The sequence below is a fragment of the Stegodyphus dumicola genome, chromosome 5 (genome assembly GCF_044657685.1).
Source record: "Stegodyphus dumicola isolate Sdum_Otavi_A_Nest chromosome 5, ASM4465768v1".
Classification (NCBI taxonomy): Eukaryota; Metazoa; Arthropoda; class Arachnida; order Araneae; family Eresidae; genus Stegodyphus; species Stegodyphus dumicola.
The window spans coordinates 76,744,292-76,764,978 of NC_140772.1; positions in this window are offsets into that span (position 1 = coordinate 76,744,292).

Below are 20,687 nucleotides of genomic sequence, written 5' to 3' on the forward strand. Positions count from 1 at the left end.
TAGAAAATTAAGGAATAATTAACTGTAAGCGGAAACATATAATAAAATAATCAGAGTAATACATAACTTAAGTGAAATAATGAATCATAAATGATTCTTTACTGCTTTGAAACATTTTGGCAAATATGCCAATTTGAATTTATGATGTATTTTGAGTGAGTAATTGTAACTGAGAAAAACAGTATTTCCATTTAGTGCTCATTGATTAAAAAATATTGCTCGGAAGAAAGCTTTATAAGGATTGTTCAGCAATGTGTCCTAATTACCATGTACACATTTCTATAACTGGGCTGAAAACATGAAGTCTTTTGAAGATGATCAGTCGGAATGGCTTGCTGCAGACTTCAAAGTACCTCACGTGTTCTTTAACAAATCCGTGGAAATCGATGTATCGGCATGAAAACTGGTTCAGAAGTTCAGCATAAGGTTAATGGTTAAAGATGTTTCATTTAATTTCTTGTTGAAACCTTCAATAGATTAAAACAATATCAAAATTTGCACAATCAGGAAGAACTGGCTGTCCAACAAATCAAAATATTAGAAATCGACTTCGTCAAACAAAGTAGAGGTTCTCAATTTTGTTTGCCCCATGTACCCTTTTCAACACTGCTAGAAGATCACTCCTCCCTCTTTCCTAAAACTAGAAAACTACTTTAGATTCAGATTATTTTTAACGCGTTTTTATTAATTAAACTACAAGATGTATAGAAAATTTTGATAAGTACCAAAACATGAATAAAAAGATTTTTTTATATTCATAAACTAAAATTAAATACTGGACAACTCAATACAAAGTTGAATGCCTTTCTTCACTGAAATTGTAAAATTTTCTCCCGGATAAGAACTCCTGAAATAGAGCTTTGGGTCCATACATCCGCTGGTACGCCAAGCTGAGAATAATCGAGCAGATCTTAAAGACAAAGCACGTATATAAATGAAGTGCAACAATTATCTGTTCTGCCATAAATAGCAAAGAGTTCAATCTGCAGAATAATAGGAGTACCTCACTTGAATTGATAAAAAGCGACAGTAAAACTTCTCTTAGACAAGAGCAGCTTTATTTGGTAGAGACAATTTGCTTACTTATTAGTGCAATCTAAAGATTGGTGACACTTTGAATTATACAGCAACTAGTTTTTGCGACAAGAATACCTATTTGTGGTACATTAAAATTTGCATCCACAGTTTCTGAAACCATGCCCAGTACTTAGGGATTGTTTTACTGCTGTTTCACATAAAAACATTCAACAGGATGTTTCTTCAAAGTGAAGGGAGAGGGAAATGAAATAAAAGAAACAAATGTTTGAATTTTAACGACATGGGAAGCCGTCAATATGCACAGTACCTAGATAAAATGTGAAAAACTCTTGATTGCGCACTTTAAGGGAACAAATCAGTTAGTCTGCAGATTAGCTAGGTGATGTGCACATTAACGAGTTTCGAGCTTTAACAGCAACCGGTCATAAATGATGTTTAGGAGAATATAATGTAGTGTCAAGCATAAATATAGAATACAAAATTAATTTAGAACCGAAAATATACTGAAATAAACCTTAAGTTAAGAAACATTTTATTATAATGGAAAGACAGTGTGTATAGTTATATGTTCAAATCTTTTTCAAGCAGCTTTATAAATGATGACTGAAGATTATTTCCTCATTTACTTTGCCCATATGCTAAATCATTAGACGGTAGAGAGCGCATAGACTGGCTATCATTTTTAGTGGTTATAAATTCTACGAGTGCGGTTGGGGCACAATCATATGGCGAATGGCATGTCGCCAACAGTCTCGTATGGGAAAGTTTCATAACAGAATTTATCATAAGAATTGTTAGATAACGTCACTTTTCTAGTGCCAATATGTGGGTTGTAAATATAATAGCTTACTGAATACATTTATATCTCTAAAGACAATTTTCTCTATTTGTGATTACTTTTCGAAATAGTTATCGAATCATGTGAAGTGAAATATTGATCATAAATTAGAAGTATTTGGTATCACAATTTCATCCTTTTTATGAAGAAATTTTATCTTTCATATATCTATTATATTGCGCATCATTTAATTGTCTTTAATATCCACTTGTTAAGCTTTTGGTGGGACAGCTGAAGTACGTGCACGAAACAGGCAGGTGAAGGGTTAAAAGAAACCTTTATTAAAATTCGTTGAAATTCACAGTTGACTTGACGCTAACAAACTACGCCCCGCTCGAGGGGTAACTCAACTAACAAGAACTAAAAATTCAAAGATATTAACAAAACAGTAGAATATTTTCCCAGGGCTCAGATAATCTTGTTACCTAAACCCGCGTTGAAGACTTAGTGGCAGCAAAGTAATAGCTATTACGGCACCTCAACCAGCAATAAATGCAGAACCAGAAGGTCACGCTACAAAGATTAGAGTGCTTGCCCACACTCTCTAACTTTTCCTTCTAAAACTCAGTATTTAAACCTTTTCTGCTCAGGGTACAGTTTGTATTCCTTCACGCGCACTACCAAATTTAAATATTCTGGCATTGACAATTAGGGGAATTAAGGCTTATAGGAAAGAAGGTGTAAACATAAGCTTAACTGGTTATTCAAAATAAATATAAATTCCTAGAATCTATTCTTGCTCATGAAGGTAATAAAGAATGATTTAAATAATATTAGCTACCAAACAATACTGCGTAATAGATATTTGTCTTAAATACTTGATATTGTTACGAATTTGGTATTTAAAAAGCTAATGTTAGTTCAAGGATAAATTAAATGGTTTTATTTCTCGCGCAGTGCAGCGCATGACGAATATTAAAAGAAAGCTAAGCCGGAAAATTGAAAATACAAGAGCGCTGCATTAAATAAATAAATATCTCTTTTTGATTTCGAGAAAGTAGTAGAAAATTCTAGCGCGTGATTTTAAAATCTTATAAAAGGAGGAAAACATCTCAGTTCGTAGGAGTAAATACATAAAGAACTAAAAATAAGACCCATAGATGATCAAATTCTCACCACGAGCCACAATTTCTATGCTATAATAGAACTTTCTCAATACGAACATATCCGTAATCTGATAAATTATGATCCTACTATAGAAATTGCAGCAAAGCGCCCAAGAGGCATCTTCCATAACAGCAAATGGTGAAATGTGTATATATTGTACATAGTACTATTATCTTTATTTTATCTTCATTGTGTCATTTTACCAGTGTCTTTGAAACTTTATAGACTTATGGACATGATCCGTGTACCTGGATCTTCAAAGCACTGATCTTATATTTGTCATTTTCGTAATCTTCTTATTGTTATATCAGAGACTTTGTAATATTGTGGACTTATGGACATGATCCGTGTACCTGGATCTTCAAAGCTCTGATTATTTATTGCTAGTGTAAAATGTTTTTCACCATTTGCCACTTCGCTCAAATACCGCCGTCCCTATATGTACATAGTGTATAGTTACAGTAACTCATGTGCCTCAGTGTTGTACAAGAACTTTAGTGTTTAATTTCTCAGACCAAGACTTCACTGAATTGTGATATCTACTATTTCAAGATGCATTGGGCTGTGGACAGTTCACGGGAGGGTGACTCCCACGTGACTACCACTGTCCAATCTGTGTTTTACAGAAAAGATGAATTTGAATATTTTGTTTAGCTAATCTGTTGCACTTAGTTGTGCCATTTGTCTTCATTTAGATCGTGATATTAGTTTAATTATTTCAATCTAGATAACTTGTTTCAAAACATGATAATTATTAATATTTCCAATATTTCTCATTGTACGCGTAAGCTGGTGACCACCCACGTGACAGGCTCCTGCCAATCATCTCCCTTACTCCACCTACATTTCACAAAATTTGACAAGTTTCTCCTAGTTGGCGCGGCGTAAATCGCCTTAATTAAAAACTTAAGTACCAACGCCTTAGGGCAATTTACCAACAGAGACGGTTAAAGTAGCGGTTGGCTACTAATTGCCGCCTAGCCATTGACTCGATTTCGATTTCGAGTTCGTAGGAGTTGCTTAGTGTGTTGTTGTTTAGAAAACTGCTCTTCTTGATTGTAGCGAATTCGCTGATTAGCTTTCTTTAGCTGTGTTGAATTAAGTTCTTTTGAACGTTTGAGTAGTTACAAGATAACTACTGTGAGATTTTGTAATACTGCACGAATATTTGAGGAAATTTAAGCATATTTATTGTGATAATAATAAATTTTTGTTCATTTTTTTATCGAACTTGTGCATTCATTTCATAACGAACCCGTACGCACGGAACAATTTTTGGTGTCAGAAGGGGGATTTGAATGCCAATAACAAGAGCGATGGAGGAGGAATTGAGGAAGCTCATCAGTGCTTTTGCTGCATTCCAAGAAAAGATGGAAGCTGGCCAAGCTGCCATTTAAAGAAGAGCATTTAAAGAAGAAATGAAGGAAAAGATGGATGCTGGTCAGGAAAAGATGGAAGATTCCGTTAAAGGAGAGATGAGATCTGTTAGGGAGGAAATGAAATTGGGCCAGGGATCCGTTAAGGACGAAATGAAAGCCGTTCAAGCTGGTCAAGAAGAAATGAAAAGAGAAATTACCTGCATAATAGAAAATGTGGAAAGCAGAATTGACACAGTTGAAAATAAAGTTGGACAAATTGAAGAAAAAGTTTCTTCCGTAAAAGATCAAATTGAAGAAAGAGTTTCTTCGGTAAAAGAAGAAATAGAAGAAAGAGTTTCTTCTGTAAAAGAACATATAGAAGGAAGAGTTTGCGCCGTCCAACAACAAATCGAACAACAAATTGACGATAGGATTTCTGCAAGTGGATATTTTAGCCAAAAAGTGGATATTTTAAAGAAATTCGTAGCGACGGCAGAGAACAATAGTGATGGTTTTAAATTTTTACCCATGCTTGCTCGTCCCTCTCTGAAGTTATCCACTTATGATGGGAAGACCTCCTGAAGTGTATAAAACACAATTTTCTATAGTGGCGGATGCGAATGGATGGGATTCCGAAACTAAGGCCTGTCATCTCGCCGCTTCGCTGAGAGCAGACGCAGCGGATATCCTGCAGACGCTTCCCGAAAACCAAAGACTTGACTTCGAAGCTCTAACAGGCGCATTGGAGCTGCACTTTGGAGAGAAATGTTTAAAAGACTACAGCAGGCTTTAATTAAAATCCCGTCAACAGAAGCCCACCGAATCACTCCAGGAACTCGCCACGGATGTTGAAAGGCTGTCCCACCTCGCCTTTACGGAGTACCCGAGCGAAACGAGGGAAATCCTGTCCCTGCAATATTTCATCGATGGCATCCGGGACCCTGAAATACAGAAAGCACTGCGAATGGCGGATGTTAATGATCTGAAAAGCGCTTTAGTTGACGCCATGAAATTCGAGACAGCCCAGCAAGCAACTCGTAGAGATCGCTACCAAGTCAGAGCTGTGCGAGTCCACGAGCCAGCGGATCAACTAATGGCTCGTTTAGATGATTTATCCAGACAAGTCGACGATTTGATACGGAGTAGGAGTGAGAACAAAGTGACTCTAAAGTGTTGGAAATGTGGTATTGAAGGGCATATACGACGGCATTCCAGAACACCCCAGGGCACGGATAATAAAATGGATGATTTGATAAGACCAGTGAATGACTTGAGACGGAATACTGGTGAGAAGAACCAACCCTAAAGTGCTGGAACTGCAGTGTTGAAGGCCACATACGAAGGAACTGTAGAACACCCCAGAGCACGGAAAATAAGAGAGGTGGGTTAAATAGACAATTAAATGCCTTGGGACAGAAAAGGATTGACAAGAAACCAAAGTGCTGGAACTGTGGAACTGAAAGCCACGTACGAAAGAATTGCAGAACAGCCCAGGGTACGGAAATTGAGACTATTTCTCAGCAACGATGCAGGAAACAAATTAATGACCATATCAAGGAACGGAGGTTGCCAGATAATGAGAAACCTTGTTTTAAAGCACTCAAGATTTCTAGAGTGAGTGGCAACAGTAACGGACTGTCCATCTATGGAAATATCGATGGAGTTCCTTGCAATATGATCATTGACACAGGAGCTAATGTTACTATCATTAGGAAAGATGTAGCTGAACAGTTTAAAAATAAACTTATTTGGACGCCATCCTGTGTTACCCTTCAGACTGCGTGTGGTGACAAGATCGACATAGCTGGGAAGTTAAACGTGAAAATCACGTGTGGAAGTGCCGCCTACCATCACACGGAATATGTGGCGGATATTACAGATCCATGCATACTCGGACTGGATTTTTTAAGGAAATACAATTTTTCCTTAGACTTCAAAAACAATAAACTGCTTTCAGGGTCTGAAGATATGACTATCCATCCTCAGAAGGGATCCTCACCTGGAAATACCGATGCCTTGTCCGAAAGACCCAGCTCGGGAAGCTGCCGAAATCATACTAGGGTCGTAAAGAAACGCAAGACTACCATCTGTTCTCCATCACAAATGCTCTTCGGTAGTGACCTTCGTCTGCCTTGTGACCGCCTGTTTGATCGCCATACGGATGCGCCTTCATCGCCTGAGGAATACATCCAAGATGTCCAGGTCCGTTTTGAAGTGATGCACCGTTCCGTACGAAAGCGAGTCAACCTGGCGACGGAGAAAGTGAAGTCCAGATATAACACGAGAGCTACTAGACATAGATCCAACAAAGGAGACAAGGTGTGGTTGTGGAACCCGATCCAACGAAAAGGACTCAGTCCTAAATTACAGTCCTTACCTTCGGATGGTCCATATACAGTGCTGAACAGACTGAATGACGACGTGGTTCGGATCCGTAAGTCTTCGAACTCTAAACCTAAAGCCGTTCATTACGACAGGTTAGCTCATTACTATGGCCATAGTACGTAATGTAAATAATTGTAAATAGTATAAGACCATGGTCCTTTTTGTTTTTAAATGTGCATTTGATTTGATTTGTGTTTAGTATTTGATATGCATTTAGTATTTGATTTGTTTAAGTTATCTATTACATTTATTGTTCATGTTGTTTGATATTGCAATGTAATGTTTATGCATCAGTTGCATTTTTGCCTCAGTTGTAAGTTTGGCTTCCTGTCCAGGGATTGTACTGCCCGGGATGTGCAGTCCTTGGGAAGGGGCAGTGTTACGGATTTGGTATTTAAAAAGCTAATGTTAGCTCATTTTTAAATTAAATGGTTTTATTTCTCGCGCAGTGCAGCGCGTGACGAATATTAAAAGAAAGCTAAGCCGGAAAATTGAAAATACAAGAGCGCGTGCATTAAATAAATAAATATCTCTTTTTGATTTTCGAAGTACTAGAAAATTCTAGCGCGTGATTTTAAAATCTTATAAAAGGAGGAAAACATCTCAGTTCGTAGGAGTTTAGTTTGTTGTTGTTTAGAAAACTGCTCTTTGTAGCGAATTCGCAGATTAGCTTTCTTTAGCTGTGTTGAATTAATTTCTTTTGAACGTTTGAGTAGTTAGAAGATAACTACTGTGAGATTTTGTAATACTGCATGAATATTTGAGGAAATTTAAACATATTTATTGTGATAATAATAAATTTTTGTTCATTTTTTTATCGGAGTCGTGCATTCATTTCATAACGAACCCGTACGCACGGAACAATATATTTCATTTAACTTAATACACATTAAAAATCATAGATATAACGAAATTTCCTCTGCTCATAATCTAAGAATATATCCCAAAATATATTTTATTTTATTTAAGTGGGAAACATTTAAAAAGTAAATCAGTAATATTTGGAAACTATGAAATATTGTTTATGGCGACACTTATTAATGAAAGCCCATAAAGTCTAATTACACACTTCTAATAATGTTTTAACTTTAATGTTTAACACAATGTAAAGTTTTTTATAACAATTAACGAAAAACTTCCCTGAGACAGGATTTTTAGCAGAATATAATGCAGTGTCAAGCATAAATTCACAATACAGAAATTAATTCTGAAACGGATTTGTATCAAAATAAATCTTAAGAAACCTTTTATTAGAATGGAAAAGACTGTATATAATATTGCACTTTCAAATTCTTTCCAAACAGCTTTATAAATATTTAAGTAAAAATTATTTTCTTATTTACATTCTCTCTGAAACTTTATAAAGTATTTTCTCCCTCCTTCCCTCGAAACCTCGTAGTGTAACTAAAACTGCTTCCAAGCCGTAAGCGGAAGGTCCGGAGTTAAAATCCCGGCAAGAACATTTCGAAAAAATTCTAAATGAGGCTACAAGTGGCAGGGCTACAAAAGGTAGGGGACGATAATTCGTCACCACCAGGATTGACAGCTAGGTCCCTCCATCAACTATCACCCATGAAAAGAGGGTACATTTTCCGTCCTCTCCGCTTGCCTTCATGACGTAATAGGAAGCATGCCCGACGCGCAATCTGGAAATCCGGAGTTCGAATCCGGGAGAGAGCATCGCACTTTTTTATGTTCCTACATCGATAAACTTAGTGACTCTGCAACCTCATTTACTTATCTACTATTATTCTGGTTGCAAAACGTTTAACCAATGGTTTACAAATTGTTTTCTTTAAACATTTTCTTGGATTTGGTATCCGATTTACTTGATTCGTGTCTAGTGAATTAAAGTTATTTCAGTATTTGAGAAGCCTTATCAGCCGTTGAAGTAGGGATTTAAGAAAGGAATAGGATATGCAACCTATCTTGCTAATTCCCTTGTAGTTCATGTTTTCGAAGAGCTACTTGTCCATAATTCAAGGAATTATTCCTTTAGACAATAAATTGGTTCTTGGTAATAGTAATTATATTTAAATTACTAAAGTTCAGGCAATTTCAACTAGTAGGAAAATTTATTGGAACTATTCTATGCCTTAAAATATTTGATTTTAACCTTTCGAATTTTGAGTCAATTTATATTGCTTCATAATCTTGAATTCATTCTGCAAGTGTCAGTGATGAGAAGACGGTTTCCTTATCCCCGTGTATTTTTAAACTTGAAGAAATCCAAAAAAAAAAAAAAAAAAAAGACAGTTTAGCTTGAGTTTTACATAACTTGAGTTTCTGCCATGTGAAGAGTGTACGGAGAGAAAAAAAAAAAATTAAAAAATTAAAAAAATTAAAAAAATCAGGAATGTATCCAATAACTGAATTGAAACATTTATACAGAGTTAGAAATTTTATCGTTAAAAGATGTTATATTTGTCACAAACAACTATATTAAGAGAAATTATCGCAGTATACGTAATATTCCCTTAATATGTCATTATTTAAATCTAGACAGAACCGTTTTTCTTCAAGAGCCAGAAAATGGAAAATGGCTTGAAAAAAGGAGATAAAAAAAGCAGGGAGTTTAAAAAAAGAGAGAGAAAAAGTGACTGAATTCAGAACTGATGGCACAATTAGAGCTAACCTGACAGAAATATTCTTATCGTTAAAACAGTATTTTAATATTTTATTTGTATTGAGTAGTTATTGGAATTATATAGATTAAAATTGAAGTTAAGAGGTAGGAGAAGAAGATTCTCTTACAAAATCACACACACACACACATATATATATATATATATATATGATATATATATATATATATATATATATATATCATATGTGTGTGTCTATTAATACTTTATAGTCAAAATGCAAACAAAAGGCAAATTCCTGATTATTATTTAAGCCCAGTATTTGAATGCCTTAGAGTTGGAGCTTCTGGAACATACCCTTGCATTTCAAGTCCCATCATGAGGTGTGCAAGGTTATTCCGGCTTCAGTCATTTTGTTAGTTGACGTTAAAAGCATGCCGTTAATAACTTGAACCAGCATAAGAGACTGACTATATTGTGGGTTTTCTCAGGCTAGTTTCGTAAATTTTTATTTTTATTACCCAAAACCTGAGTAATTCTTCTTTTAAGGTGAATTTTAGTGAATTGTGTGGTGAATTCGTATCATCTACATTTGTTTGTGAATTTGATTCACCCAAAATGCAGAAAAAACTCTATAACATTCAATTAAATACGCTATTAATGAAAATGATAAAAATGTTTCACTTCTAAATATTAAAATCGTCTTTAATGGAACCCTGTTAAATGTTTTAATTTACATAAGATACAGAATAGCGTTTTGGAGGAAAGATTAAAGAAAACATATTAGAAAATATGTATTATTTGAGGCTGCAGTAGCCAAGATGATAACAGCGGTGGAAAAACACTGTGGATGTATAGCAAAGGGACTTTGAATGTGATGAAAATGAGCAACATAACGCTTTTTTTGTTGCGTGTATGTCTTTGTGCGTGAAAAATATACAAATAAACGTGATTAGGGGTTTGTATTTCTTAAAATTCAACAGGGTGTATTAATTTATCAGAATTTCGTACAGTTTGATATCAACGCTTTGAGGAAAGCTAACAGCTTTGGACAAGAAAGAGTTGGATCCAGAAAAAAAATGGACCAGTTTAGGAGAAATTTTCCGGATTTGTTTAAGAATAGTGCAGGGTTAATACATATGGTAATTCACTGCGAATTGGAAAAGAAACAACCCCCATGTGCAGCACAAACACTACAACTATGATAAGGTCAAAGAATCATATGTTATCTGCTGTTATCTGAAGAACAAAATTATAATATTCACAAATCGTCTCTACGCTAGTCCTGTGGTATTATGCAGAAAAACGAATAATCTTCCTGCCAATATTTTCAGGCCTTGCTATTTTCCATCGATATCAGAAAACTAAATAATATAAGAAAATATTTAGTTTCCCCTTTGCTATAATTGAAGAAATAATAAGAAAAATTCAATCCACGAAATATAACCTCTACACTAGATCTCACATCTGGATATCTCCAGATATGCGTGAAACCATAGCAGTGCCAAAAACTGCATTTATTAGCGAATTCAGTGTTTATGCGTTGGTTAGAATGCCGTTTGGCCTATGTGGGGCTCCCACTACACTTCAAGGGGCAAAGTACATAATCTTGAGGCCCGTAATTGGTAAATCAACCAATGTAAACTTAGATAACATAATACTCACGAATCTCATATTTGCTGAGCACACTGAACATCTGATTCGTATCTAATTGGTGCAGGTTTAACACTGAATGCGAAAACATTTAAATTCGCTAAGAAACTTTGCTACCTGGGATATAATATGCCTTAGCATGAAATAGAATAGGAAGATTTAAAAGTTTCGGCAATCAAAATTTTCCAGTCATCTAACAAGGCGAAGAACTTAGTATAATGTTTGGACTGTGTTCCTATCATAGATCCTCCATTTAAGATTTTTGTTCAAATAGCAGTATCTTTACTAAATTGAAAATTGAGAAAGTATAGATTCAGTTTTGTCGGCGAAAGCAAATATACTTTTCAAATTCTAAAAGCAGTCTTAATACAAACTTCCGTCTTGAAACTTTTTGAAGCTCACGCCAAATTACAATGCACTTGATTTCGCGGCAAAAGGCGTGATTATAGAAGATACACCTCCGATAACATATTTTAGAGAAACATTTGATCCAACTTTATATATCAAGAAAATAGAGAACGAAATTACGTCGCGACTGATTGAGAAGCATTAACAGTCCTGTTGGCCTTGAGAAATTTCACGTTTATGTTGGCAAGGGACTGTTTCCCGTATTTACGTGACCATTCGAAAATCGCATGTTTGGATTAAGGGAAACATTTTTCGCCCAAACTCATAAGATGAGTTCTGAAATTACAAATGTATAATTTAAAAAGTGAACATACCACGAGGAAAGAAAATGTTATTCCTAATTCCCAATCAAGACTAAAGCTAAATAAAATGGAGAAAGATTGAAATGTGCTATCTTGATGTCATAAATTTTAGATTCACGAAAAACAATTACTTCAGAACTACAAGCAGATCCAGAATTGAAAAGTATATATGCTTGCTTGAAGGGCGTGATAACTTTGAACGTTATCAATACGTGGAATTAGGAACAGGGCCCCCAACTATGAAGTCATTGATAAGCTTCTGATTTATTCCAAAGGAATCTCCGTGATTTTAAGATTAAGCACATTAAATAAACTGCATTATGCAGCACTGCCAAGCCATCTCCAAATAACAGAATTAGATTAGAGAATAAGGAAAGCTTTTAGCTTCAACGGATTAAAAAATTGTAACTGAATATGTCAAATCCTGTAGCATTTGCCAATTAATTTACGATATGAATTGTAGTTCGACCGAGCAACTAAATAACAAAAAGGACACATTTCCTGATGAAATTCTAGGAATTAATCTGTTGGTCTCTTACTTACGTAGAGGGAGGAAAGCAGATATTTGTTCGTGATTATTGATAATTTTTTGAAGTGTGTAGAAATAATTATTTTTTGATGGGCATTCGCGATTATTGTTGCGGATTTATTTTTTAACAAATTTATATAAAATTATGAAGCTTACAATGGGCAATCTCAGACAATGGTCTGCAATTCGTAGGCAAAACCTTTGAGGAAATGTGTACGAATATTGACATGGAGCATTTTAAAATGGTTCCCGATCAGAGTTAAGTATCTCAGAACGAATAAATAGAAACATAGTTAAAATTATTTGCAGCTTCCTAAGAAATGCCTATCACGGCTGGAATATACTATGTGTTAATGAACATGCTTATGCACTGACATCCGCTAAGCGCGATACCACTGGTAAATTGCAGGCTGAATTATTTCTTGGTAGGAAGTTAATTAAGCCTCTCAATAAACTCTTCTCTGTTTATAAAAAAGTAGGAAGAATTTAAGCTAGTGGACATTCAAACATTAGTCGTTTAGGAACTTGCCATTCCGATATGGCACACGCAATATAAAATTTATTACGATAACAAAAACTTGACGTCAGTTTTAAGGTGGGAGGTCAGGGTTTAAAAATAAAACATACATCGTCTTGTATATTAGAAGGAAAAGTGAAGAAATTCTATAATAAATTCTAAAGCCCTTTTATAATCGAGAGAATTAACGAAAGAGTTTTGTACTTAAAAGGAAAAAATGGTGAATCCGCAAGAGAGACCGTGGATCAGATTTAAAAAATATTAAGATATGAACATGAACAGCGTATCGGCGGCATCGTCTACAGTTTCATAGTTTTTCTGCTAAACTACTTTCCTTCCATATTCTTGGAAGTAGATGTTAGAAAAAATCTGTGATGTATCTAAAAATGTGAATGGAAATACAATTTTGTAGAATGGAAATTCGGCCGTAAGAATTCGATTTTATAAATTCTGGCCCATTCTTTTATATTTTAGACGACTTTACAATTTTATCCAAGGTCATTAAGACCATCGTTTTGGTTTTGTTTAAATTTTGGTCTGAAAAATATAGGATTTTATAATAATTAATGAAATACTACGATTTGAAACAACAATATTACCTCTCTTTACCAAAACACGAATTAGTTGTAAAGTATTTGAGCCAAGGATTTGAATTTTTTAGAATTGCAGCTTCTGAAAACCTCTCTTTGCTGTTCAATCCTATTGTCAGTTCCGGCAAATTTTATTCCGGGTTTAGTCATTTTGCTAGCCGACGTTAATTCGCGCCGTTAACTAATTGAGCTAGCTTAAGTAGATTGCTTTGTTTGTAGTATCAGACTATGTTGCCTATTCACAAGTAGCAGAGTTTTTTTTTTTTTTTTTGGTAGCACAGGTAGTGCTTAATTTCTTAGAGCAAAATAAACAATTTATTTTAACCTTCGTAAGCTTCTATCATTTGAACTCAAACTGGAGTCATAACTCCCAAGACAGTCCAATAGGGTCTGAAGGACATTGACTGAAGTTCCATACAAAGAGAATCCTACGAATATGTAAGAAAAATCTATTGAGAAAATCAAATATTCTAGGTACTTACGTATCATGACAAATTCAAAATAGATAAATTTTAAATAAGTGTGAATCTCAGTTTTAGTAATATTTATTGTTTTGTGAACACATTATACACGTCAGTAGTAATATTAAACTAAATAATTTAAAACAAATATTTTTTAAAGAAATTTCGTCCTTTTCAAATAAAGTTTCTCTTTCAGCAATTCTGTAATTTGCAAACCCTCCTGCAACTGTCATTCTTATTTAGACACTCATGCGTGATGCGCATTATGTGTCCGAACTGGAAAAGTTTATTCTTTAAACGAACAAAATAATGAAATGCAAAATCGCAAACATAATTCCAATTCAAAACTCTCTTTCATCTCAGCTAAAGTAATTAGTAGAATTAAAACAAGCTAGTGCTTATGGTTAACAGTAAAAGGAGAGAATAAAAAACAAAGGCGAGCTTGAGCTCTGATAACAGACTTGAGCGAAGTGAATTCAGCTCGGCAAGATCTTAAAACGGCGACGGCGACTTAAAGACTGGACTGATAAGGAAAGAAAGGAAATATTCGATGTATAAGATAAGTAGTTGGAAAGGAAATAGTTGTTTTCCTGACTTTTGAACCGTGTAATTAAGGGAAGTAAGAAATTAGTACTGATGGCTTTATTTGAATTTTTCTTTAATTTCTGACTTGGAACTAGGATATTGATCGATTAATTTCAATTCGCGTTCCCTAGAATTATACGCAATTTTTTACTTTAAAATAACGCAAATGATCCTCTGTCTTTTTGAAATACTTGAATAAAAAAACCATTTGCTTGGAAAATTTTTAATTTGATCTCATTTCATAATGTATAAAACCGATCAAAGTAAGAGTACTTAACATTCTGATAACCTTCTGATTCTGATTCGTAAAAATATGTATCAAATGACGTGACTTCCAATTAAAATGCTTGAAATAAATCGACCTTTATATCATAAAACCTGCGAAAATTATTGATCTGAAGAAGCATTGTTTATTAGACAGATTTCCCTTGTTTAAAGTACTATAAGCCTACGAATCCCTGAAACCATTACGTAAGGAATTTTATTTAACATTAATCCGTAGGGAGATAACAAAACCTTGTACAAAGCTCAAAATCTAAATTATTTAACAAATTCTTAAGGAAACTTAAAGTAAATTACATTGTTGGTTACATCAGTTGGGTTTTCCAATTATCTAACTCCGAAAATTAAATTTGTTTCCCAGTTCACGCAAAACATTATTAAATGCATTGACGTATTTAGTTTGTGAAGTCAGGTATTTGGAAAATATACTTTTGTAATTAAATTTTCTTTAGTTTTCTTATGTATTTGTTAAATAATTTAGATTTGGGACTCAATACATGATTTTTCTCTTTTCCCATGGATGAACGTTTATTTCCTCTAAGTTTCAAGCTGTAATATATTGAATTTCAAAGGGAATTAAAATGATCTGTTAAATCTTCACTAATTTCATTGTAAATTAGTCGCACATTGTGTAACATTTCTCTTGTTAAGAATAAAAAATACTTGCTTTCGAATTAAAATGGGAAAAATATATAATGGATTATTTTTTGTTTAAATTGTAACAATCTAAATTAAATTTAAATTGTAACAAATCTGTTACTAATTCAGAAGTCAAACAACAAAAACAAATCTGTTGTTTTATACTTCAGCTAAATAAGTTCTGCTTTCAATAATTCATCAGAGTCAGCATGAATTGCATAGTCTTTCTTATATTCGGATTGTTTGCAGTAAACATATTTGAAATGCATATTAAACTGCACCAGTTTTAAAATTTCATTATGAATCATGAAGAATCGAATATATAAAACATTAAGTAAACTTTGTTCCACCATGAACGCTTAAAATGATGCAGATAATCCTCTATTTTATATTTTCTACCGAAATATATTAATACGAAATATTATTAATTAAGTTATTTATCTTATAAAAATTATAAGCAACAGAATAATTTTCATACAATAATGATACCTTGTTTTTCTCTTGCAGAAACTGAGAATAAGTTAAAATATTTGTTCATACTTTTACAATAGTGGCAACTGCTTCAAAAAGAAAAATCAAAATTTAATAAATTATAGCTTTTTAATGTTTTCACAGAAATGATTGGTAATTATGAAAGCTTTTTTCATGGCTTTTTTTTTTGCTGGTGGTCCACACCCAGAGTTCAACTTTGATGACAGCTTATTATTAATGAATTTATTTGGATGACGAGCATATGCTTGAAAGTTTCAAACTGCTGTATACTTCTTATTTTTGCAGGTTTTAAGTATGATAAGTACTTCTAATACTCTTCTCTATTTCGTAATGCTCTTGCAAAATATAAGTTAGGGAAGTTTGTGAATTTTATAATTATGTAAGCGCAGATAAATAGCATTCACATAAATGTTCCATTTAGTGCAAGAACTTACGCTCAAGAATTATGTACAAATAGGAAACTGTTTTTCCTAGAAATTATACATTTTAGGAGTTTCACAAGAAGTTTGAAAACATTCCAAGAAACTGAAATTCATTTCTTTTACTTAGACATTTTTACTTTAATAACGAAAGGCAAATAAATATCATCAATGTTTGCGTACGATTCACATTATGAACTGTAAAAGAATTGTTATAAAAATTGGGTATATATTCACTTAAAATTAAATATTCTATTTGAAAACGATTATTTGTTCTTTTAGAAAGAGTAGATTTTCATATTAATTTTTAAACTTTTGGCTTCGCTAAGGGCTTCTTACATTTCCCCACGTTTTTGAATTTCTACTAGACATTCATCAGACTAATTAAAAATGCTTCATTTTTTAGAATAAAATAAAATTTAAAGACTAAAACTTTTATCGTTCCTTTCGAAATACGCAAAAGTTTAAAACTTACTTATGACATAAAATAAATTTTCAATCATTTCAACATTTCGTTTTCTTTCTTTTCCTGGAAAGGTGAAACTCGTTCATTCTTTCTTCTAAATTGTTCCAACTGTTTTGTAATTTTACGTTTGTTCTCCAGCTGCCAGAGAATAAGAATTAACTTCTATTCTTAAGGCACTTAAGACAAACGACATTTCATTCATATTCATTATTTAAGAGAATCGCGGAACGTTTTCGTTCCAGAGGGGTTCGCTAACAAATGACGCTGGAATGCTATTTCAGCAATTTTACAGCTTTAAAGCTTAAAGAATATTTTTCGTTGTTACAATTGGTTTCTAAATCCTTGAGCTATTTTCATTTTGCAATAAACGAGCAGCATTGAATAATAATAAGGTACATAACAGGAATGCAGGGATATATTCATAAATATATTCTGAATATGAAAGGTTGAATACATAAGCATCCTATTTCCACGGATTGTTTCATCATTTGCCATATTCCTGATAAAAGGAGCACCGATACGTTGAGAAATGAATATGGAAATGACTTTTGTTTAGAGTCCAAAAATTGTTGTTGTTAAATTGAACGCTTGAGTGATACATGGTAAGTGAGAGTTTGATATTCAAGTTTTGCTACTTTTGTTTCATGATATATTGGATGTATGCGTACATAATACGTATGCGTAATACTTTCACAGAAATGCCTCAAACTGCACCGGGAAAAAAGATAATTAGTCCAAAGGGGCTTTGTCCCTGAAGGACTATTGTTTTCGTTTTGCGATTTTGCGTTGAATCATCATAAATTCCGCTTCACTTTTCAAACTGTTGCCACCAACTTTTAGAGTCCTGCATTATATTTGACGAAATTAAGTAATGAAATATCTGCATACATGTATTTATATTTCTCGCATTGTTATAAAACAACGGTAGAGCCATCGAATTTTGAATGACGTAATCCTACTGCGAATATGGGGATGTGGAAGCCCAAATTTGAAATTTGGAATTTGTTTTATGATCGATTTCATATTTGGTAAAACTTAAACGACTTTTTTAGTAACAAACTCAACAATTTAAAAGCGAGCAATGGCAACACTCTACGGGGGGGGGACATTTTTATTTCCAGCGCGCGGAAGTGTGTGTCGGAAATTCTAAAGATATGCTCAATTTAAAATTACTTTGCAACATTGCTAATTAACTGAATTTTATGGCTTAAGTACAAACATGATATTTAATAAATAAAGTTAACACACTTTAAAAAATCGCCCCTTTGGACCTTATTTAAAATCTGAAACCTTTAAATTTTTGTTTCTATTTACTACTTATTTTGTAACATCTGTATACAGTTAAAACTTTTGTTATTTTGCATTTGCATTATGTATATCTAATATTCTTTGTACAGAAACAGACCCTATTTTGAATCACATCGCAAAAAGAGAAAATCGTGTGACTCGTCGCGTTTGAAATAAATTTCACTATTTGCTTACTGACTGCACGCAGTCTAACACTATTAGAGACTCATTTCCAGATTCGCAAATTATGTGATTCTAATATCATTACAGATAGCAAAGTTTGCTTACTGGAGAGACCATATGAGTAAGGCCAAAGAGACTGCTCTGAATCGTTTTCAGACCTGTTGAATTTAAGGTTACAAGCGAAAACAGTGTGGACGAAATACCAGGGAGAAAACAATGTAAGACGAAAACGCGGTCGTACAAAACAATCGTGGGAGGGGGGGGGGAAGGAATAAAAGTCGCAGTTTTTAAGACACTGTCGTAAAAATAAAACACCTACAAATTATTATCCACTAACGTTTAGTTTGAGCGTCACTGTAGAATTGCATGATTTTAACTCCAGAAACATCGCTTCTCGACAAAAAAACAAAGACTCTGTGCAGTTTAGCTGCCAGCTATTACCGAAGTTTTTATCTGGTCACCACTCGCTCATCTCAAATAAAACCCCAACAAGATTTCAATTAAATATCTCTCGCTGCTGCGCCAAAGTAGATAATTGTCTGGCAACCGTTTCCGAACCAACAAAACAAATAAAGCAAAAGTTCAGGAATGATTACCTTCACAATCAGGACAATTCTACAAATTATGTCTACAGAAATATAATTTAATCTTTGACCAATGCTTGGAAAATTCAAAATTATGTCGAAATTTAGCTGAAGTTATGAAGAATTCGGAAAATTATAAAATAGTTGAAATGTTTATTCGTTCATTTGTTTTTAAATTTTGAAACAACTCTTAATAAAAGGTACATATTGTGTGTATGCATACATGCACATATAAGGATCAGTTAATAAAAATCGGTTCTAAGCTTATTGCGGAAAATGTAGGCAAGAACACAAATTGCTGAAAAAATAGTCATAGTTATAAGGAATATGAAGATCCACGTATATCACTTGACTAAACTGGCGTCGGATCACAGGATAAAAAATAGAAGGAATCTACTACCTGTTTTGCCCAAGTATTATCTACAAATGCGAAAAATAAAATGGATTCATTAAAGAACATTCTGTCGTAAAATATCTAACGGTGAAAACGTCCTCTGTTTTTTCAATGCTTTAACTCATGGTTCTGAATAAGACAGGGAAATACACCAGAAGAACCAAATTTTAATATTGAAAAAACATCATTTCCATTAGGAAGCTTTATAAAAATTCAAACTTTGATAATTATACTAAAACTCATAAAAATGAAAACCTAAGTTGATGCATACGTGCATACACAGGCAGTAATACGTTATGTAGGCCATTTCTATATTGTATTGCTTATCATCCTGTTTCTTTATATTATATAGATAGAAATATTCAAGTAATTCTGATACTGTTACCTGGTTCCTGGACTAGCCGTCTGTACTGGTTTCTTTTGGTGTTTAATATAAAGAATCTTCTTTAGAAATTCTGTTTGCAAGAATGTATTCCCTGTAATAGATGGTCATCAATACGTTCCCATTATTAAAATTGCAAGATATGGTTGAGAGAAAATAAATGATAAACAATAGTAATTTTACTTTGCGTTTATTTATTTCCTTCTACTATGACCAGCAAATTAAATATTTATTGCATCTATAAAGGCTATTTTACGCGTAGCTTAATCACTAATTTTCACTTTGCAATTAACATATTTGAAAGCATCTTCGAATTCTATGAAATGTCAACTAAGGATGAAATTTTAGAATAAAAATATGCAAGACTGCCTATTTTCTGATTATTATGATACATTTCGTTTGATATGCATTCCACCGAATATTTGTTCATTTCCAAAATATTGTCAATAACCTCAGGATACTTCTATAAATACCGCAAGAGCAACTACATATTCATTTAATATTCTTCGTAAGAAATAAGCTTAATTTAATATCTAGAAAATCTATTATATATTAGAAATTAATAACTGTCATTCGAAGAGACGACTTCTATGCATCGAAGCATGTTAATATTGATTTCATTCTCTATTCAACAGAAAGGTTGCCTATAAGAGGCAGTTTGAAAGCAGTCGTTTGAAATGAATTCTAACTAGTACATATTTAAATTTTCCGAGAAGAAGGTTTCCATTCCAATACACAGAATATAAGCGTAGAAAGAACGTTTGAGTTGTAAGGGTTTCAGATGCACTCATTAAGAGTTGTATTTACACAAAACGTTTTAGCTAAACTTGTGTAAAACTTGTGTGTTACTCTTTGTTTCCATAAATTTCTTTTCACTAAGATGCAATTTAGAGAAATGAAAAAAAAATAAGATAAAAAGTAATTTTGAATAACAGGCTAATCTATATAATGCAGTAACAAATTTTCCTGAAAGAAAAAAAAACTGTCATGCTCCTCAGTAATTAATTACTTGAGAAATGGGTAAATGCAGTAACTTTACATGGCACAATTATTATTTCCTTCGCTTATGCAATAAAGAAAATAAAAAAATAATAAAACAGTTTTTAGAACATAATGAACAGAAATAAAGAATAAAGTAACATATTGTTCGCTTAGGACATATGGTTTTTGCCAACGAGACTATTAATTCGATTTCGAAAGATA